The sequence below is a fragment of the Vicugna pacos genome, chromosome 14 (assembly GCF_048564905.1).
Source record: "Vicugna pacos chromosome 14, VicPac4, whole genome shotgun sequence".
Lineage (NCBI taxonomy): Eukaryota > Metazoa > Chordata > Mammalia > Artiodactyla > Camelidae > Vicugna > Vicugna pacos.
In genome coordinates this window covers 10,558,403-10,581,356 of record NC_133000.1, presented here as the reverse complement: position 1 = coordinate 10,581,356, position 22,954 = coordinate 10,558,403, and the positions used below count along the sequence as shown (strand labels likewise).

General features: G+C 40.0%; 2 protein-coding genes and 1 pseudogene across 4 annotated transcripts in view; 1 reads left to right on the top strand and 2 right to left on the bottom strand.

The window, feature by feature from the left end:
• SMAD9 (SMAD family member 9) overlaps window positions 1-22,954 on the top strand; it is a 51,710-nt gene that overhangs the window by 727 nt on the left and 28,029 nt on the right. The window contains exon 1 of one of the 3 annotated variants that reach the window (XM_072976149.1): window positions 7,851-7,866. The exons of the other annotated variants lie outside the window; for them this stretch is intronic. The gene's annotated coding sequence lies outside the window, so the exon portion shown is untranslated. Of the gene's footprint in view, window positions 1-7,850; window positions 7,867-22,954 lie in introns of those variants that run through there. 3 annotated transcript variants of the gene reach the window in all.
• LOC140701043 (uncharacterized) overlaps window positions 1-22,954 on the bottom strand; it is a 34,497-nt gene that overhangs the window by 7,592 nt on the left and 3,951 nt on the right. The gene's annotated exons all lie outside the window — the stretch shown is intronic.
• On the bottom strand, window positions 14,532-14,614 carry LOC140685586 (U4 spliceosomal RNA; annotated as a pseudogene).

Genomic DNA, 22,954 nt, shown 5'->3' with positions numbered 1-22,954 from the left:
TTAATTGTGACTCAGCTGGCCTCCCTGGCCTTCTATTTCATTGGCTTTTTTACTCTGCTTACCTTTGAGGCACGCGAAGTGAGAAAAAAAAGTTAGAAATATTGTTCCAGTGTTTCTGGGCTTGCGCTTGGATTGTGTTGGGAGCTGGGGTGTTTGTCTTTTCCTTCGTCTGCCATTCGGTGCCAGCTCTCCGCAGAGGGGAGGGGAGCGAGGTGGGGAACAGATACAGGAGACTGACTGACGCCAGCATTGTGATCGGAAGGAGGAGCGCGGGGCGGGGTGGGGGGAGCATTTTTATGGATGGCTAATCGCTGACAAGTCTTCCCGTTACTATTCCTTCCTCCTCCCACCCTTGACGGTGGAAATTTGAAATGATAGTTTAGAAATACTCTGTTGTCTTGTTTCTGGGCTGTATCTGGTACTTCTGAGAAATAACCTGCAAATGATGTAAATCTAGTTTGGAGTAAAATTGCACGTAAATTCTTTACCCAGTATTTCACGGTCATATACATACCCACCGGACACCGTGGATTGCTTTTAATTGATCCAGTTTACAAGTGCCATTTCAGTGGCTTGCCAGATTTCTCGGATGATCTTTTGGAAGCACTGTTGAGCAGGACTAATAGAGTATAACTGTAAAGTCATGAGGCATTTGATAATGCTACCTCCTTGGCCATAGCTGAGCCAAGCATCTGGGGCATCCTTCTGAGTGAGTGACGTGTTAATCCTCAGGCCTGTCTTCTGCCTCGGGATTCCTGTCAGTACGAGGGAATGCCGCTGGATGTTTACATTTTAGAGATGGTGATCTATATTTAATAAAGGAAGTAAAAGTAAAGCCCAAACACATTCTTCTAACTACAAATAGACAGTTTGATAAGTAAGTTTCCCTATGTTTGTAGGAAACCATGAGCAAGATTTTGGACCGCTTTCAAGTTTGTGGTTATCCAAGAAGGACACTGCAGATAAGAAGTGATGTAATCATTCAGAAATAAGGAGCATTTAAAATATATTATGATGGAAGTTTAAGTAATATATCAGGAAAATAACTTTTAGTGGTAATGATCGCCTTCATTGATGGTATAAGACAACTGTCTTTAGCAGACAGCCTTCAGCCTGTTAATCTATTCTGACACAACCAACTCCCATTTTTATGCTTGACTGGCTATCTTTGTCAGAGCTGTTTTATGCTTGAGCTCTGTGGTTTCAAGCTATGTTTAAGAGAATGCCAACATGTTCCTGATCTGTGCAAACTCATTTTTATCAGGACGATGTTTGCTAAAAATCAAAGATATAAACAAATCTTAGGTTAAACCTCTAAGTACTTTGCAATTTTCACATCTTCGTCATTGATCTTTTAAAGTCAGCAAGAGCTATTTGACTTTTCTCCCTTTTTCAAAACTCTTTTTCTTTTACTTATATACCCCCAGTTAATGAGTAATCAGAAAATATTCACAGATGTCAACTACTGTGTCTCTGATTGCCAAAGACCATGGAATGAGAAGGAGGAGACATTTCTGTTGTTGTTTTTAGTGAAATACTGCTACGGAGTCCAGAAGCAATAAACAACTGGCAAATCTGTTTATCCGTTCCAATCTTGTGGTCAGTTGGAGGAGGAAAAAAAAATCTGTCAAGAAATTATTTCATAAGGATTAAAATATTCAATTTCAGTTTTACAAATAGTTTGATTCTTTTTAATAAGAGTGCAATTTCCTTTGCCGTATTCGGAGAGCTGGTGTTTAATAAGTGGTCACTGTAGCACTTAGGCAACTAACTAGTTTATACCTGCCATTCTCTCTGCAGTAAATAAAAGCAGTTTCATCATGTTTGCTTTAATATGTTGGAAATAATATCCACAAAATGTACCCTGATATAAGGGAGGGTAAAGAGTATAAAGAGAAAGAAGATTTTTTTTTTTAATTTGCAGAACATTCTGTATTGAATTTTAAAGCTCTCACCAAGCTTAGGGCAGACTTTCTGCTTTTCACTTCTAACATTTATGGAGGAATTCAGAAACAGGGAAGTGTCCAGAATAAAACAGTAAATGTAGCAGTACATTGAAATCATGAATCTCTTCAAGTAGTTGTAATTCTAGGCTGTTGGATTTATATTTCCTTGGTTACTGTTGCCACTGAAAAGTTATTCTAAAGGAAAAAACAAAAAAACAAACAGTAAATTCATGAGTAGTTGTAACAGTATAAGCTCTTTTTCTGTTAACTTAGTAAATGTTCATGTTATGAGTAAGGGCATAACAAAAAATAAACAAGTATCCCTTGGCCATAAATAACCTTTTAAATTAAATATTCTTATAAATTTTGTCTCTTAAGAAACATGTGCTAACTAACGTTGTTAAGATTTCAAGATGTTTGTTAGTGTTAGACGCCGTCAGGCCGGTGGACTCTGGGTGTTACTCTTGCCAGTGAGCCACGGACCGTGTCCTGTCAAGTCCCACCCCAAACCATCCTGAACACCACTCACTGCTGGTGTCTGCTGTCAGCCTTGACCCCAGACCACTTTTCCAGGCTTATCCTCCCACTCCTTCCATGTTTTATGCTGCAATTAAAGAACTGTGATTTCCCGTGCATACCCTGGCTCGCCTCTCACTCTGCACCTTTCCTCCCACCAAGGCCTAAAGTGCCTCCCCTGCTTCCCCACCCTGAAGCAATCCACAGACCTGTTAGCCTCTCGCTTAGCTTTTAGGGCCCTGTCCAGCGCTGCCGCCCCCCAGGGCACATGTGTCCTGCTCCGAGGACCCATGGCTCTTGGCAGTTTGCGCTCTTGCCACATCTTGTCTGGTGCTAAATTATTCATACGCTAACTTCTTTCTTCTCCAAAGATCCTTTCCAGATCTGAGAAGTAAGGGACCTGTTTTCTCTCTCTTTTTCATTGCCTTCATGCCAACCACAGAGCCTTGCCCAGGGCTCAGTCAATAAATACGAATTAAATGACACATCTTTCACTGAAGCCCTGATCTCTTCTAAAATAAAACCTAGAGAGGAGTTTCCCCAATTCAGTAGGTCTTAACAGTCCATCTGTGGAGAATCCTGTGTTGAGCTTGAGCTGAGGGCTTGTTAAGAGGCTGTGGAGAGGGTGCCCCCAGCCCAGCCCAGCCCAGCCCAGTTAAGCCTCTTTCTCCTGAATATTGCGGCTGAGCATTACAGTCAGGAAAGCTTCTATGATACTCTTATTGCATTAGCCATTTTCCGTATCAGATTCACTAAATACACAATGGAAACCATTTAGCAAAAAAAAAAAAGCAGATTTTTAACGTGATACAGCTACCACAATGAAACTCTAATTCGATTCCACTGAAAATTGCTAATGCGATATGCTGACCCCCTTCCCCCCCCCCAACCAGTAGCCACAGAAGAATTGATACTGGTTTTAATGTGTATGTTTCAAACTACGCTCACAAAAGAAAAACCAGATTGGTGCTGAGATGAGCTTCTGTTGTGGTCAGGTTGGATGTATAGAGGGGCTTGTTATCAGCCTTGTCAGAGAGCTGAACCTCACTGTCGTGCCTTGCTCATTGTATTACCCAACGGAACTAAATCACATCTTAACAGGCATCATGTTCTGTTAAGTAATTCAGAATTAATAGAGTTAATATAATGTAAAAATACAACCTGTGTATAAATGTCATGCCTGTACAATATAGATAATTATACAGTTTAAATTGGGAAGTCTAATCAACTAAAAAACCGTTTTCTAAGAATCAAAGAGACTGACATAAAATTTAAATGCAAAACTTAAAGTGAAAACACGTAAATATTAAAAAAGTATAAATGTATGCGTATGGAGCCATATCACTTCAGAAGTCCTGAACACTGAAGAGATCCTGGCGCTCTCCCTCATTCCCTAACCCATATTTAATTCAAAGACAGAAATTTAACCTATGAAATCAATGTAAACTTAGCCCTACAAAGTTCTGATTTTCCCAAAAAGACACTGAATTTCTTTTTTGGATGGAAATACTAAATATCAAAAAATCTCTCTTTCTCGCTCTATCCTGATTAGCTGATATCACTGGTGGGGTTATTTTTATATATGAATTTTTTCCTTGGGGAAATTTAATACTTCATGTGGGATCACTTCCTTGCCCCCTTTTTCAGATTTAACTTTGAGGGACCATAAATAGGAGACGTGTATTCTTCAGTCATGAGATGGATTTAGCACTGCAGCAGTGAAAAGCTGTCTGTGGTTTACAAACACTGGGATCATGCTTTTTTCTTTGCTAAGAATCGCATGTGAAATAGCTGGAGTTTGTTTGGAGGAGGAAGGAGAAAGAGTAGGTAATTGAAAGGTTTGTGCGTGAGAACAGTTGAGGATTGGGGACACCTAAGCGTGGGCAAGGGCTGCTGCAGAAAGTAGGTTGGCAGATGCCAAAGGTGGCAATCACCTATTTGGGCTAATTTGGTATTAAAAGCCACCTGTACTAGAGGTTGAGAGGGTCTTAACGGGCTGGCCACGGAATTTATCAGCATTGAGAACATCGTTTCTATAAGAAAATGAATTCCAATTTCCAAATGACTAGACAGAAATGAACACCACTTGTTCAGAAAGTGGGGCCGCCAGGGGTTAATGACATGAAAGATGATTACCGATGATGAGAGATTCTTAGAAGCCAATGCATGTGAGAAAATTGTGTTAAGCTAAGAAAATTTCAGGTCCCGAGTGGTTTTCCTTCACTTGTTGATGCATTTTATCATTCGTGCCCTGTTTTCTGGTAGTAGTAGAATTTCATTTTTAGGAGCAGAAGTTGGATGAGGTGTTGGTCAAAGACAAACCTTTGTGCACATAAATGGTTCGCTTAGGATTTATTGGTTATTATGTGTTTATGTAGAGCAGTCATTAGGTGTTGCTGTGCAAACAATGGCAGGTTGGTGCCTGGTTCTTACTTCCAAGAAGTGACACCTCCTTTCTATGGTCATTGATGCAGTTTATTGCAAATATGAGTTTAAAAGAAATTTTTTTAATACTGTATTGATTATGTCTTGGGGTTTTAAAATGTGATTTTTGTGGATGTCATAGTTGCTTTAGAAAGTTTTTATATTTGGTTATTCACTCAATGTCATTTACTCTGTGTTTGCTGTACCTAAACCGCCTGTGATAGGCCCTGAACCAGGCCCTTGGGACCACCTAGAAAGGTAACCACATAAAAAATAAAATCCTCGTCTCCAGGCTTTCTTAGCTGAATTAGAGAGGGACAGATCAGGAAAGCAAATATCAAAATGTTCACCCCAGAGTAAGATTTTTTTTAATGCAAAAAAATTGTGATCTATTAGGATTTCTCCAATTTTTCCTGATTAGAATTCCATTTTTACTGTGTGTAAATTTTGAGTCAGTCTTGACAAGGGTAATCAGAATGGTACCATTTGGGATTTGGGACTCTAACTAGAGGTAAAATAGAAGGCAATGTGGAAATAGGGATTCTGGCAGTAAGTCCTTGTGACAACTTAAGGATGCTGACGCTGTCCCTAGGCCTGGAATTGCACCCCTGTGTCCTCCAGGAGAGAGCCATTGCTTCTCCGACCTCCCCCTGCCCCTCTGCTGGTTGAGGAGGGAGTCTGCACAGCCCCTTCTACAGAAAACCTCCCCCAGGCCTTTTACTAACAGTTACTATAATGTACCTGTCACCAATAATGTGTTTAGATTTCTGTCTCCCCCTGTAGACTATTCATCATAGAGGGCAGGGGCTGTTTTATCTTGAAATGCACAGCGCCGGGAGCCACGTCTGCTTCATCATTGCTATTAATAAATGTAATACTTTCTTCAACCATGTCCTTGCTCTTTCTCCTGAGATAGGTTGGTGCTTTGTAGAGTAAGGTGGGAGGAAGGGGGAGGCATTTGGATTTTAATCTGTAGGCACAAGAGAACTATTCAGTGGTAACCTGTGGTCAAAAGAGAAATGCTAAAGGGTTTGAACAGGAGAATCATGTAATCAAAAGGGTGTTTGAAGGCCAGCGAAGACCAGTTGAAGTGGCATGGTGTGTCTGAAAGCCCACGTTACCACCTAGCGAAGCTGGTGAGACGGTGGTTGACACACCATGAACACCTTTGGCAGCTAAAAATGTGAGCTTCCTCGAACAGCCTTCTGTAACACAGCTCATTAGTGGTTCTTCTCCATCAGTTTATAATCTCACCCTTCAGGCAGCCTTTTGCCAGGAAACTCAACCTCCCACAATACACAATCAATAAAACTTTTTAAGTTGCCCACACATCATTTTTAAGGACATTTGAAATGTTATTCATAGCCATTTAACACTTTGGAGCTCTTCAAGTACAGCTTGGTGTTCTCCATAACATCACCTCAAGAAAATGGACTATGAAACCTGCAGGGAGGAGATGCATTATATAATTCTGCCTTTCAGAAGAATTTATTGTATCACATCAGCAAAGCAATGGGCTTTAGGTCAGCAGTTAACTATTACATAGGGTTTAATAATAAAATGGTATCGATGAAACTAGATTTTACCTTCATTTAGGCATCATTTATTGTGCACCAGACCTGGTGGTGGGCTGTACGTGGCGTGGCCTGTGGCCTTTAGAAGGAGCTTGGCATCTCTGGGGAAAACAAGAAGACATAAGGAGTCAGGTGTGATGGTGCTTTTGTGGAGGTCAGTGCTGGGTGCTGGGAGAGCCCAGAGGAGCTGTGAGGAGCTGGTTCATGATGCAGCCTGGGGGCCACAGGGAAGTTGGCTTCCAGCTCCATCCTGAAGGAAGAGCAGGATGTCGCTGTACACGGGCCTCCTGGACAGAGGGGAGGGAGTCCGGGCCAAGGGAGAATTGATGAGGTTGGGCATGTAGTGGGGAGGCCAGCGTGTGAAGAGTCTGGTTTGAAATTAAACACTAGAAGCATCAAATCAGCCCTTGCCCCGCAACAGTATTTACTGTTGTTTTTCATATAAAATATATAAATGCATACTCAGAGTAACAACTTGGATGAAAGTATTTTAAAGCACACACAAAGCACTTTTAATCCCAGCCCCTGGAAGTCGTCACTGTCCGTTCGGCTGCAGACTCAGCCAGGTGTGACTCAGGAGCAGAACAGGGTCAGCTCTGCAGTCCCAGTGACACTGCTGATTCACTCCAAGCTTGGGAACCAGAAAAACATGCTTGCTGTTTAAACTGAGTTGAAAATAGTTGCAAATAAGGTCCTGCGCGATCGTTTTGGTACACAGAACTGGTAACACATCTTTTTTGGCAGACAGAACTCTTTTTTGCTTGTTGCTTGTTCTCTGTTATGTTTTGTACAGACGCAGTTGCTGGACAGTCGAACTGAGTTCAGTTTTCACTTCATCTCTGTCAGGGTCCATCTGTCTTCTCTCCTTCTCCCTCTTTCTGTCTGGTCCTGGAATTACATAGAAAGTGTATATTGTGGGTTCAGAATTTCTTTTTTTTTGAAGTTATAGAATATTGTAATCTAAATTATACAAAATTCAGAACATCTCCCATGAAGGTACTCAACAGTCTGCAAGAAAACTCAAGAAGATGATTCACTGTATGGGCTCAGAATTTCTATCCACCAGCTCTGCTGGCTGATTAATGGCAGCTGATTGGAAAGAAAATGATGGCATAATTTTAATTCCTAATGAAATGCTGATATGTTGAGATGGTTGAGATACTGTATTTTTGATGTGAACGTTTATCTTCCCCTCACCTTTTTTCCCCTTCTTCGCCTCTGATTTGTATCTGAGATTTTTTTTCTTTCTCTTTTTTCCTTCTGTTTTGGGACACCGTTTATTTCTACAATGAGGAATGCAGAAAGAATAAGGAGAGATATAGCTACTTGTTGATAATAAAAAAGAGTATCCTTACATAGTTCGCAGTTTTCAAATCGCGTTTGTACACATCCTCTCCGGATGAAAGGTAACAATTACTGTTTTGGTTTTACAGAGGAGGGAACAGGATGGAAGCAGTTAGTCACTTAAAGGTCCCAATTAGTTAGGGATGGAGCTGCCATTGACTCGGGTCTTTGTCCTTCAGCTCCTGTTTTTAATTGATTACATCATGTAGCCTCTTGCTCATGGAGTCACTAAATTGAGGACCTTTCCAAAGTTGAATAATAAAATACCACACTTGAGGGGTGACGTACAGTGTTTCCAAGCATAGGCTGTCCGTGGGAAGGATAGAGGTTGGAATGCTAGAAACTTATGCCATTATCTTCCTGAGGTGGTGTTGATAGTCTCCAAGTGTTATGAGTTGCTTACTCTTAAAATGTTTAACCTTGCTCTGAATATTCAAAATACTACTTATTTTCCCCTTTTTCTGAGTGCTAGAAGCAAGCATTATTTTTAAAACCGTACTTCCCTCTTGCCCCCAAACTACCACCATCAGAGAAAATTGGTATGTTTCTATGACTCGGCATTAAGTGGAAGAAAGGATCTGAGAGGCAGGCAGGAAGCTGGGATGTCACAGCACCGTGACGGCCTGCAGCAAGTGTGGGCTGCTTCCGGGAGACTAACCTACCTGACGGGGCCTGGGTGTGTGTGCACACGGCCCAGCGTTTCATCTGCCCGGGATTCCAGTTTCTCTCAAGGCTTCTGTGTACCAGTGGCACATTTCCCAATGCAAATTTAGAGTTTTAAGAAAACCTTCTAATTTTGGCGGAGGGAGGCTTTAAATTTGTAAAATCCCTCAAAGGTAGTGAGGGAGCAAATTATTAAAACATTTGGAAGAAGACTTTTCTTGTGATAAAATACACATAAAGTTTACCATTTTAACCATTTCTAAGTATACAGTTCAGCGAATTGCAAATCAAATGTACAATTAAGTGCATTCACATTGCTGTGCTGCCACACCTCTCCATCTCCAGAACTTTTTCATCTTCCCAAACTGTAGCCCTGCACCCATTAAACAGAAATTCCCCACTCCCCTTCCTCCCAGTCCTGGTAATCTCTATTCTGCTTTCTGTGTCTGAGTTTGCCTACTTTGTTTACCCCATGAAAGTAGAGTATACAAAGTTTGCTTTTTGTCTCTAGCTCATTTCAGTAGCCTAATGTCGTCAAGTTTCATCCTGGTTGTAGCAGGTGTCAGAATTCCCTTCCTTTTTAAGACTGAATAATATTCCATTATATGGATAGACCACACTTTGTTTATCCAGTCGTCTGCTGATGGACACTCAGGTTGTTTCTGCCTTTTGGCTACAGTGAATCACACTACATTTGTCTACAAGTGTCTGAGCACCTCTTCTCGATTCCTTTGTGTTCATACCTAGGAGTGCAATTACCGGGTTATATGGTAATTTGGCAGTTATTTTTTAAGGAGCTGCCAAACTGCTGAGCCGTTTTACATTCCTACTAACAGTGCACAGAGGCTCTCATTTTTCCACATCCTTGCCAGCACTTGTTAGTTTCTGTTTTGTTGATAACAGCCATCCTAAAAGGCATGAAGTGGTATCTTATTATGGTTCTGATTTGCATTTCCCTAATGATTAATGATGTTGAGCACCTTATCATGGGCTTAGTGGCCATTTGTATATCTTCTTTGGAGAGAGATCTCAAGTGCTTTGCCCAATTTAAATTGAGTTGTTTGGTTTTTTGTTGTTGAATTATTTCTATATTCTGGATGTGAATCCCTTATCGGTTGTGTGATTTCTGTGGAATGTGGTTTTTATGGAAAGTGTCAGAAAAACTACTATAAGTATTTTCCACCTATTTGTGTATATGACTTTTCACATTTAAGAACTCTATGGAATTTCATAACATAATAGTCATATAAATAAAAGGAGTCAAATTCTTTTTTAAATTGTTTCTAAGACCCACTAATCTTAGGTCACATTAATTTTAAGCAAATCACGGTTAGATCAGAGGATATCTAGCCAGCATGAGAGGTAACAGTCCAGTGTGTGATACAACATTCAGTGACACAGCATTTGTTCTGCAAATGAGATTAGAAGGTCCATTTAGCCTTGTAGCTCTAGACATTTGGATCGCTGAAGAAAAATTAGCTGCCATCCCCTGGAGTCTGTTTTTTTCTCCTCAGCATCCTCCTCATTTCAGAGATTTTGTTTAAGAACATTGTATATCAACTAGATTAGAAATAGGAATTTTTAAAACTTTGTTCTAGTTCTGCTTTTGACATATTGATCCATTGATAACGTTACTAAAATTCCAGCAGCAACTCTTAACTAAAAACAAAGATACTAAAAAAAAAAGTGTAAGACCTTTTGAACAGGATAAGGACAATAAATATTTCTAGTCTCACTTATATGTGGAATCTAAAAAAAAAAAAAGCAGAAATAAAAAACAAAAAACCAAGGTCATAGATACAGAGAAAAGATTGGTGATCACTGCAGAGGTGGGGGGGTGGGGGCACAGTAGGTGAAGAGGGTCAAAACGTATAAGCTGTCAGTTATAAAATAAGTTGTAAGGATGTGCTGTGTAGCATGGTGACATATGATAATACTGTTTTGTATTGCATATTGGAAAGTTGCTAAGAGTAAATCTAAAAAGTTCTCATCACATGGAAAAAAATGTGTATAACTGTGTGTGGTGACAGATGGTAACTAGACTTACTGTGGTGATTATTTTGCAATATACACTAATGTCAAATCATTATCTTGCACAACTGAAACCAATGTAAAGATGTATGTCAACTATACTTCAGGTAGGAAAATAAGATTGTTAGGAAGAATAGACTAGAGGAGAGGAAGAGAACAAATAGAGTAGAATGACCGGGGGTCAATTTGAAGACATGAAGGTCTTGTGGGGAGGGTAGAGCTCAGTGGTAGAGTGCGTGCTCAGCAGGCATGCAGTTCCGGGTTCAATCCCGAGTTCCTCCATTAAAATAATTAATTAATTAATTACCTTCCCCCTAAAAGGGAAAAACAAAGTTTAGTTCAGCTTTTCTGAGCCCTAACTCCACTGGCCTTTGGGGTTGGATGATTCTTCATTGAGGGGTGCCATCCTCTCTCTGTTGTAGGATGTTTAGCAACATCCCTGGCCTCTACCCGCTAGATGCCAGTGGCACCTGGTCCCCTCCAGCCCAGTTGTGGCAAAACTGCCTCCAGACTTGTCGCATGACCCATTGTGGTGGGGGGCGGGGGCTAAAATGCCTCATCTTCCTGGTCTGGGGTGATAAGAGTCTGAGCTGAGTTCTAACAGCAGAATGATGATAAAAAGAGGAAAACAAGTGAAATTTTGAGTAAAACAAGTTTCTGGTAATTAATTTTATGAAGCAGTTTCTATTTCCCAGGCACCAGCACTAAGAGACATAGTCGTTTAGCATAAATAATAATAAACGTTTATTAAATGCTGATTTTACGCGAGGGGTGGATAGTAATAAGTATTTCTTAAATGCTGATTTTATTCGAGGGATGGGCATGACAGAGATAAGTAAGATGGTCTCTGTCCTTAAAGACTTTGATGTTTAATAGAAAAGAGACATATGAACAAATAAATTACAATCCAAAATGAAAACAGTGCTGTGTACAAGCTATGGACTGAGAGGACAGTTCCGTCTGGGGACATCACACAGGCACTGGTACTGGGCTGGGTTTGAGGGATGCGTAACAGTTTTGCCTCCTGGAGAGGGTTTTGCAGATGAGGCGGTGAATTGCATATTGTCTTTGAGTCGCTTAGTTAAAGACCAAGTTGAGGCAAAGCTCTCTCCAGACTGTCCCCTCTGCCCAGGGAATAAAACTCCCAGATCGTAATTAAACCTGGGGTGACGGCCTGGAGCAATTGTGCATTTTCCCTGAGGCTTTGAGTAGAGCATTTAGCACCTGGGAAATCCCAGAGCTGAGCCATTTTAGTGATGGTTTCTGTACTTCACATATTGTCTTAAATCATGATCAGATGAGGAGGTATGTGTCTAATTCCCATAACAAATCAGACTTTATGCCAAATTATATCAACACCACCTTGTTGATTTCGAAAAAGTCAAATAAGAGGCATTTTTGAATCCTCTGGTGAACAGTTTCTTTATTAACCAGTAGGTGTGCTGTAATGAAACCTAGAAACAGATGGGGCCATGTGGCTTGATTTGTGAAGTGGCAGTATATTGCTTAATCTCATAGCAGCAGTATCTGGTATTATGCAGGACAAAATGCAATTATTCAGTGGCAGTGTACAAAATAGAGTGGAGTTCTTCGTGCTGCCTTAATTATCTACATTTAAATTTCTTTATATAGAAAAAGAAAGTAATGAGCATCAAAGAAAATCCCTAATGCATTTCTCTTAAACTGCACCGCGTGTATCCTAGCTCTGCTTTTTTTCCGCTGGCTTCTGTCCCATTAGTAACAATAGTGTTCAGACTTGCTGATGTCACTGCCCACTTCTGTAATTTGACTAAATGTGATAAATGTGTTTATTTAAGATTTTGTTCAGAATTTGTTCAAAAGGTCAGTATGGGACTTTTGCATTGCAGGGTATGTTTCCCGATAGGATTATAAAATTACACTAATGTATCAGGAATAGTTATTTACATATACTGAAAGCTCTGGAGACTGACGGTAGGATGCAGACACTCTTTTCCCTCTCAGTTCAGAGAAAATAGTTCATTGTTACTCTGCATCATCTTACCTGATGTCGTGTTTTTGAAAAATATAAAATGTTCAATGTGATAGCAACGAAGTGACTTTTAGCCTTAGTACGTTTGAATTACTGAAGACTGACTCACACAGCAGAATGGCTGCTGCTGCTCCTGCCTCCTGACAATAAAGTTTTGAAAGGGTCCCTTGTCACTGGAGCCCAAGCCTCAGTGACCCCACCTTCCTACTGTTGCAACTCTCCTCTCACAGGATTTGATCAACTTGGTCTTGTCTTCCTCCCTCCTCTCTCCTTTCCTCCTCTCACCGCCACAGTTTTCTCTGAGCTGTGGATGATTCTGTCTCCTCAAGATCCCGTTCATTCATTTAGCGAATACTAAGCATCTATTGTATGATAAACCCACTTCTAGCAGCTGGGCTATAGCGGTGAACAAAACGGACAAAAACCTCATCCAAGTAGAGCCCCTGTTGTAGTGGGAGAGAAGAGACAATAAATAGTAAAAATAAATAAAATACAACACAGTCTTGAAAAAGGAGAGAATAAGGCTCATGCTTCCCAGTTGCAAACTACAAAGCTGCAGAAATCAAAATAGTGTCGTAGTTAGAGAGATCAATGTCATAGAATTGAAAGTTCGGAAACAAAACCAACCATCTGTGGACCTGTGGCTGATAGATTTTTGACAAAGGTGTGAAGACCACTCTGTGGAGAAAGAATAATCTCTTCAACAAATGGTGCTGGGACAACTGGGTATCCACATGCAAAAGAGTGGAGTTGGACTCCTGTTTCACACTGTACACAATAATTGCCTGAAAATGATCCAAGACCTAACTAAAAGAGCTAAAACCATAAAACTCTTAGAAAAAGGCACAGGGGTAAACATTCATGACTTTAAATTTGGCAATGAATTCCCAGACAGGACACCAAAAGCACAAGTAACAGAAGAAAAAGTAAATAATTTGGACTTCATCAAAATTAAAAACTTCTGTACATCAAAGGGCATTATCATGAAGGTAAAAAGACAACATACAGAAAGGGGGAAATATTTGCAAATCATATATCTCAGTGTCCATCCAGAATATATAAAGAACTCTTTATATATTACAGTGCAACACAAAAAGACTAACAATGCAATTTTAAAACAGGCAAAGAACTTGAGCAGACATTTCTCCAGAGAAGACTTGCAAGTGGCCAACAAGCATATGAAAAGCTCACCACCATTAGTCATTAGGGAAATGCAAATCAAACCACAGCGAGATAACACTTCACATCTACTAGGGGGATTGTAATGAACAACGACCTGGAGAATAACAAGTGTTGGTGAGGATGTGGAGAAATTGGAATGCATACATTTCTGCTGGGAATGTAGTTTTTCAGTTGCTGTGGAAAACATAAAATTATCATAGGACTCAGCAGTTCCACTCCTAGGTGTATACCCAACAGGCCTGAAAACAGGAACTCCAACCAATATTCACAAATGTTCATAGCAACATTTTGTTTTAGCAGTTACTCTGAAACTGTTGAAAACCAACTTGTAAAATCTGTACAGGATGTGATCAAAATCTATTTTTTTCAAATTATGGCACAAGAAAGTATTACAAGTGAAGTAAAAATGCTACTTAGAATTAAAATTGAAAGTTGAATATCATTCTGACCACCACAAACATTGGAAACAATATTTAAATACATGAAAATGCTTACAGTATTTCATTCATTGAAAAGGTCAGAATATAAGACATCTGTGAACTAAACCTATTTTTAAATGTTTATTTAGAGGAAAGATTTCAAAATTCATAAAAACTAACAATGATTAGCATTTCTGTGTGAATGAACAGTGGTTATTTAAGCCTTCTTTTTAAGAAATGTTCCCATGTTTTTCTAGGTTTTTTTTTTTTTTTCATGAACACAAAATGCTTTTAAAGTCTCAATTTCAATTTTAAAAAAAGGAAGGAGGAGAGAAAGGAGGAAAGGCAGGCAGGGCAGAAGGGAAATTCCTGTACTGCTCCTCTGCCTCAAGTGTTAATATCTTGAACTTCATGTCTTCATTGCTTTGATGTTTAGTTTTCAATTAACAATAATTGTGCCTCGGATAAACCTCATTTGCTACAGTGCTGCGACTGCGCAAAGCTTCATTGCTTTGATGTTTAAAATACAACTTAATAACATATGTATGTATCTCCATGATATTTAATTTTTATTTGTTTTTAAATTTTATAAAAATGATTTCATATTCTGTGTAGTCTTCTAGGCTCTACTTTGTCATTTAACTTTTTATCTCTAAGAATAACCATTGTTTGTCAGGACAGTGACTGTATTTTTATTACTCTCTAATGTTTCACTGTGAGATTATTCCATCTTTTATCTATTCGTTCTCTAGTTGATGGGGTTCTATAACCCAAAAGGAGAGAGACACAATCTCTCTCTCTCTCTCTTTGTATCTATGAATCTATCACCTCAAAAACTTCAGGATACCCTACTTTTCCCTCCTCTGAGTAATGACTGATAAAAATCCAGTCTTTTTTCTTTAAATGCTGTTAGAACCTAATAAATTGATTGTCTTAATCATTTGTACTTGAGGATTGAAAACTAGGACCCACACCAGGTTGTGGAATTGCTCAGGCTAATGATATGCAAATTTCAGCTTCAAGCGCTGATAGCAGATTGCTTCCCAAATGCTGATCCACCTATTCAAATCAACTTTTGTTAATTACGTTCTTATCAACACTTGGTACTTCAGACAGAGTTAGGTTTTCAACAAGAAGCCTATTAACTTAATAAACCAAGTGAGGACAGATTAATGATTTTTGCTCACGTTCTAATCTTACGACTAAAAATTTCTAGCCAAATAAAGTGCCAGGATTTCTGGAAGGCTGGGGAACACTGAGTTTTTCTGTATTCTGCTTGAGTTCTTGCTTGGCAGTGTCTTCACATTCTCTTTGCTTAAAAGTACATCTTGCGTATTACTGTTTGTTTTGCTGCTCGTGTATGCAAGTAGTGATCTACCTCAGTTGTGGCTTCATGCTTGATTATTTTAACTTTAAGCATCACTGAAATATTATCTGCCACGTAACAATTAAACCGACTGAGAAAACAGCTATGTTGTCCCTGATGCATGGAACACATTTCACTCTAAAAAGACTGAGATTTTTATGGACAGTGGTGATGTTAGTTTTTAAAGCTCAGAGGATCAGTTAAGCATGAGCAGGCTGTTTGATGGAACGTTTTGGATGATTTTGTCAAAATGCACTTTTTTGTAGACCCAGTCCGCCATCTGAGGCTTCACAGAGAGAACTAAGCTAGCTTGTGGCTCTGGTCATCATTTTTAAGTTGGAGGATGTCTTTCTTGCTCTTTTCTTTATACTTGCTAAGAGAGTGCCTCTTTGTGAAGGGGCACCTCCTCTTGGCTCTTGCCGTGTTTATGACTCCTTAGCACGTAAGAAATCTACTTGTTAGTCTAGATTCCGTGACTAGATCTACAAAGGAAGAATTTTTGCTCTGCGCCATGATTGACTTCATTATTCCTGGCTATCCTCTTGGTTAATGCGCAATCAGCCACAACCCTGTAAGGCATTTTCCTTATGTCTGTCTGACCTGGGTGACTCCAACAGGAGGTAACTTCCCTCCAGAGTTTAATCTTTCAAGCAGTGATACAATCAAGCCTACTCACCTGGTAATGCCATGTTGTATGTACTGCATCGGTATTATCATCATCTTTGACAGAAATGTCTCCAGCGTGGTCCTGCAGCCTGTCATGCTCCTGGGCGTGTGCTCTTCTGGCTTGAGAACATACAGAACTCATTTCAACAGATGAGCTCACTTTTACTCCAGCCCAGATTCAGTTTTTCATTTTGTTTTGTTTTGTTTTTAGTTTCTGGAATTCTTTCTCAACAGTGAAAATCCAAATCATAGATCTAAAGGAGCACTTGCTTGCACGGTGGGAAAGTAGCACTTAACAGATACCAAATGTAGTGGAAGGAGGAGGTGAATTTTCAGTGCAGAAAGATTGGGAGTCAAGACGGTGTCATTTCCTCAGTTACATGGTATCTATGTGTTCAGAGAGAGCACGCGGAGAAAAGTGTAGCAAGTTGGAGCAGCTCAAGTTCATGTCTCATGGTCCATCCACAGGTCTAGGGGACAGGAAAACTGTCCTGGAGGTGCCAGTTACAGATTGTGGTCTTGCTGGGCCTGGTACAACGAAGAAAATAGATTGCTTTTGGGCCAGACCAGAGTTTTACACTCTGCGATGAAATCACTTCGTTGCCACCTGTATTTAAAATAAAATAAAACAAAGCAAAATTCCCCCATCAACCACTTGGTAAAGCCAAAAATAGCCCCCCATATATCTCTTGTTGCATTTTTTAGACTCTAAATATTTTGACGTAGTTTAATGGCATTGTGTCCTGACTGAGATTCTTTTAATTCCTTGGGTAATTAGGACTTTGAATCTGGGAAGCTATTGTATAATTTCAGCACACAATGTAGCACCCAGTGCATGGTAGAGACTCAGTAAATATTTGTTGACTGAATCAAAGAATGAATGAAAATGTGCAAACTACTAGTCATAAAATAAACAAGTCACAGGGAACTAATGTACGGCCCAGGGCTGTAATGTACAGCACAGGGAATAGAGTCAATCATAGTAACTTTGTATGATGTGTAATCTGTGGAAATAATCGAATCAGTATGGTATACACTTGAAACTAATACGATGTTGTAAGTCAAATACACTTCAATAAAAAAGAAAGAAAATGTTGATTATTTTAGGATGGATATTTGAGAGGGATTTTTACAAATCATCCTCACTCGTAGTGGTGCACCTAAACACAGGGGACAATAGTGAGATGTCTTTGGTGGTACCAGGCAAATGGACATTCATTCTTCTACAGATTTGCATTTTTCAGGGGAACAAAGTAGAAAGGAGGAAGAGTGGAAGGTCACTTGTGTTTTCCACAATTACAGGCTGGAGTTATGGAAATAAATTTTTAAAAACCTTTTTTTTTTTTGAGTTAGCCCCCTATACATTATTTGTGTGTTGACATATGAGAGGTTCTGAGTGAAAAATAGGGAAAGTTTTGAAAAAACAGGTTTCTGTCCTCTCTGTGGCCTGGCTGTGATACATTGTTCCTACTCTGCCACCCAGTCACATTCCCCAGATTTGGGCTGAACTGTGTTTACTGAGAAACACACACATTTATTGAGGGCAGGAGGTGAGGAAGCTGAATGTGTTTGGTTCCTAAACACTCATCAGATTTAAAAATGACATCCAGTCCAAGGTGTCCTGGGGTGACTTTCTAACAATGAAAAGGTAGAAATATACCTCCTTTCCTGTAAAACCAATTTCAAAACATCTATTTAAAAAAGGGAAATATCCCTTTTCTGAATTTGAGCTAAGTTATTCTATGTGGATGTCATCTGATATTTACAATAATACAGTTTTCTGAAGGACACACCGGGAACATTTTTAAAAAGTGGTTTATTGCTTACAAAAATGCTGGCACAGTTGTAAAATTCTTAAAGTTTTAAGGATGTTTGGTGTTTTGATGGGCAAAGCATTTAAAAGATAAAGCATCCCCCAAACTAATTTGATTTGTTCTGCAGTTTGTTAACAATGCTGTTCTTTTGTGCCCAACGGAAATGTTTAGATAAGATAGCCAGAATGCATTTTTGGAGTTCTATTTTAGAAGGAGCAATGTAAGGTGAGATCTCTTCATTCTACTAAGGAATCTAGATTGTTTCTGACTATTAGATAAACTTTAAAAGTAACATTTGTAAAGTTTAACATTTCATTCTAGAAGCCTCAACATAGAGAACTTGGTAAATGTTTCCTGAATGAAAGGGTATTTATTCCTGAAAAAGCTGTACGTAAATCAGATTTTTGTCATTTGAATCATACTTTTACATTCATTATGATTCATTTTGTAAGATAAATAATCTCTCCCAAATTTATATTTTTGGTAAACCCAGATTTTCATAGGTCAGAATTGCTGAGAGTAAGGGCACCTTTAAGATGCTTTCAGTCCTGTAAGATCTGGTTTATTCTCTTTGAGGTTGCTAAGATACAGAAAGTTTGTTTTTTCTTTTAAAGGGCAACAGTTATTCACCAGTTTATAAACAATCCAGTAAAAATAAATTTCTGAGGACCTTCAGTTTGTAATTGATAAATCACTCATGCTGAAATAGTTGACCTTGATTCTATTTTCCGTAAGAATGTGGGATGTTGTATAAACACATTAAAAGTCACAAATATATAAGAGGGAGGAAAGAGAGAATTGCACTGTTGGTAATGTGATGATACACAATTTTGCATACATGAAATTTGAATCAAAGCATCCTAATACTAATAATAAAGAACTGGGTCTAAATTAAGAGTAGGCTGTAAGTAACACATAGTCTATTTTGTTGCAGCTCGATTTGGGTCCCACTGTGAGTTAAAGGCCTATTTCCTTTCTGTTACCTTGTTTCTCTGCTGGGTTCTGGTGCTGTAATTCAAGTTTTAAGACAAGTTAAGAGCTCCTGATGAAGTTTGTCTCTTTGTAAGATATTCCCTTCCTGTTGTCCAACTGGGAGTGCAAGACTTAACCTGGGAGTAAAAAAAAAAACATGGTACCACATTTTACGGTAAATAGCAGACCACCTTCTGAACAGATGCTGGAACTCTAGTCTTCTTGTAGTTTTAACAAGAGCTGAATCAAGATCTGTAGGTAACACAGAGAGAGTAATCACATGGTACTGCTTCAAAATATGTGGAGGAAACGGGGGGGGGGAAACAACCTACATTAATAAAAGGTTCATACAGAGAGAAATTCAGGTATAAAGCTGAATCAATGCTTGGAAAAACAATGGGCAAAATATTTCCCAGTTTTTTGCAGTTCTTTTCCTCAGTTTTCTATTGGGATCTTTCAGATACTGGAGGTGTTTTTCAGTTGATACAAAATTCAGAAAGTACAGAAGTAACATGTCTTCCACCCTTCTTCTCTCCAGCCACCGTGTTCTTTCCAGAAGCATCTAATGTTGTCAATTTCTTGTGGATCCTTTGAGTACTGAAAGTACTTATCTCCAGTTTCTTCCTCTAAACTATTATATTAAAGAGTTCAGAAAGCAATCAAGTTAATCACTCCTTTCTTTAAGGAACACGAATTCTGTGTATTAGCACTTCAGATTGCCCTTTGACTTCCTAATTTCCAAGTGCTGCATGGCATGATCATCACAAACACACACACAAATTTAGAAGCATTATTTTTTTTCCCACTCGAAGGCATTGCCTACATTAGCAGGAATATGACCAACTTATATTTTGAGAGTGTGTCGTGATATTTTTGCGAGACCTATGGATAAGTGCCCAAGAACCTGCTGGGCTGTCCGGCTTCTTTATCCAGCTCTATTTATCACCCTCTTGTATCATGAAGGGCAAAAGAGCGCAGTGGTAAGGGGCCCAGGTTTCAGTCTGAGCAATGAGCAATGCTTCTTTTCTAAGAATAGATCTATTTTTTATGAAGCCCTCGGAGTGGAACCCTGCAGTGGCTTTCTTGCCTGCCACCTGGCAGACCAGCCCCTGTAGGAGCTTGTCTGTGGTGTTCTATCCACATTTCAGAACACACCCTCTCTTCCCATTCTCTCCCCGCTTCCCACCTTTTCCTCACTCCAGGTCTCTTATCCCTCCTCCGAGTTTTACTGGAGCTTCATCCAGACGTTGGAACCTTTCCGAAGGAATGCTTCCTTGCATCCAGTGACCTGATGGGCAAACCTACCTGAATCTGCCCCATGCTCCCCTCTCCCCTTCCGTGGACCCACTTTCTCTGTCTTTTACAACGTGAATCTCTCTCTTTTTAAACTAGTTAATTCTTCTCATTCCGTAAGATGCTCTCTAGCAGACCCATCTGAAAAACACAGAAGAACACTTTGCTGATTTCCACCTTCCCCAGCAGCTACTGCCCCCCCTTAGATCTGCTACGGTCTCTCATCTGCACGGTGGTGTCTTCCCGCTGGGCTCCCTGCTTCCTCTGCCATCCAATTCATTCTCCACATAAGCAGCCAGTGTGACCATTTGAAGATGCATCAGACCATTTAACTTCTCTGGTTTTTAAAAACCCTCAGAGGCTCCCCCTTTGCACTTGAAATAAAATTCGCTTTCCATACATTGCCTTCAAAGTCCAGCACGAGCTGTCTCCAGGCCCACCTTCACGGCTCACCTCCTTGGCCACACAGGCTTTCTGTCAGCGATCCAGACACACCGAATTCTCCCACCCCTATGCCACCCTTTCAGAATTTCTGCCTGAAATTCTTATTCCGCAGCTTCTGAAGAAGCTGGCACTTTCTCTTCTTCTCTGTTTATTATCAAACTAAACTTGGGTCTTCTCACCCAATGCTCATCAAAGCCAATCTACGAACACCAGGTTGTGGTGAAGGAAAGCACAGCATTTATTGCAAGGCCACAGAAAGAGAATGGCGGCAGCGCATGCTCAAAAGACCCAAACTCCCTGATTGCTTTAATGGAAAGGGTTTTTAAAGGCAAAGTGAGGGAGAGGGTTGTGAGGAACATGATCAGCTCATGAACAGTTCTCTGATTGGTGGATGGTGAGGTAGCAGGGTGGTATTTTGGGAATCTCAGTCATCAACCTTCTGGTTTCAGCCGGTCTGGAGTCTCCATGCTAGAGGTCAGCATGCAGTTAACTTCTTCCACCTGGTGGGGGTTTTAGTGTCTGCAAAACAATGCAAGGGCATGGCTTGGATTTTATCCATAGCCGTTGAGGAGGGACTAAAAATCCTTGACTTTGTCTTATGGCTAAACTGTAATGATTTTGTCGTGCTTGACTGCTGTCCTGTGTTTCTGCCTTTTCTCACTTCTCTGATTAAATTTTCCTTCTTTGCATCTTGGGGAAGGCCTAGGAAGCTAAAGCTTTTCTAAAAACAATAGGGTGGGTGGTCCATCCCCTGGAAGGCCTGACAGGGTCCTGCTCTGTTCCAAGTTTAATTGTTACCTCCTCGGTGAGGTCTTCCCTGGGAGGTCCAAGGACATCCCTGGCCCCTGCTTTTATCCATTGCAACACCACACTTGTTTCCTGTACTTCCTTGTACTTCCCGGTTTGTTAATATTTACTTGTTTAATATCCAAACAAGAGGTAGGGGCAAGGACCACGTCTACTTTGCTCAGCACTAGGCAGTGCCTGGCACAGGTGAACATTCACAGTAGGTGCAGTTATTGAAATGTATGAAATATGAATACTGGTGAACAAATGAGGCTTGGCTCTGGTTTCTCCTTTAGATACAGAGCCTGTTCCTTTGGGACGGAAGCCAGTGCTCTGGTTGTACTCTGTGCCACCTTAGAATCACACCTTGGAGACTGAAGAGGACTCAAAGGGCTTCTAGCTTGCCTTCCTCCCATGCACACCCCTTCCCCAATCAGCCAGCTCAGACCCAGCTCAGACCCAGCCTTGGGTCCCAGTGCTCTGTTGCTCCCAGGCTGAGCGTGGTGGGGGAGACACCCACTGTAGCTTTCCTCCCATCTCCTTTGGAAGCCAGATTATGGTACAGTTGCTAAGGGTGTGGGTCTGGAGCTGGATTGTGGGGTCTGAATCCTAGCACTGCTCCTTACTAGTTGTGTGATCTTGGACAAATTACTTCATTTCAATGTGCCTCAGTTTTCTCATAGATAAAGTAAGGTTAATAACCACCCACAGCTGAGCTGTGATTCAGAGAGTAAGTGCATGTGAAACACTTGCCATGACAATATTTAGGACATGGTAACATTATCCTTTCTTACCTCTACTTTGTTTTCATTATCTCCACTAACTTTAGTCTTTAAAAAAATTTTATTGTAGTGAAATACAAATATGTAAAATTTACTGTCTCATCCATTTTTAAGTGTACAGTTTGGTGGTATTAAATACAGCCATAACCGCCATCCTTCTGCAGAACTCTTTTCATCTTACAAAACTAAAATTTTATACACATTAAGCAACCTGCCATCCCTCCCCTGCCAACCCTTGGCAACAAGCATTCTAGTTTCTGTCTCTAAGGATTTGATTGCTCCACGTACCTCAAATAAGTGGAATCATACAATATCTATCCTTTTGTGTCTGGCTTACTTTGCATAATGTCTTCAAGGTTTATTCATATTGTAGCATGTCTCAGAATTTCCTTCCATTTTAAGCCTGAATAATATCCCATTGTATGTATGCATCACTTTTGTTTATCTGTTCATCTGTCAATGTGTATTTGGCTTGTTTCTATTTTTTGGCTATTGTGAATAATGCTACTATGAATATGGGTGTACAAGTATCTGTCCAAGTCTCTGCTTTCAGTTTTTTTTGATTATATACCCAGAAGTGGAATTGCTGGATCATATGGTAATTCTACATTTAATTTTTTGAGAAACCATCATATTGTTGGCTCCAGCAGCTTTATCAGTTTACATTCCCACCAATGGTACACAAGGCTTCCAATTTGTTTGCCAACATCTATTATCTTCT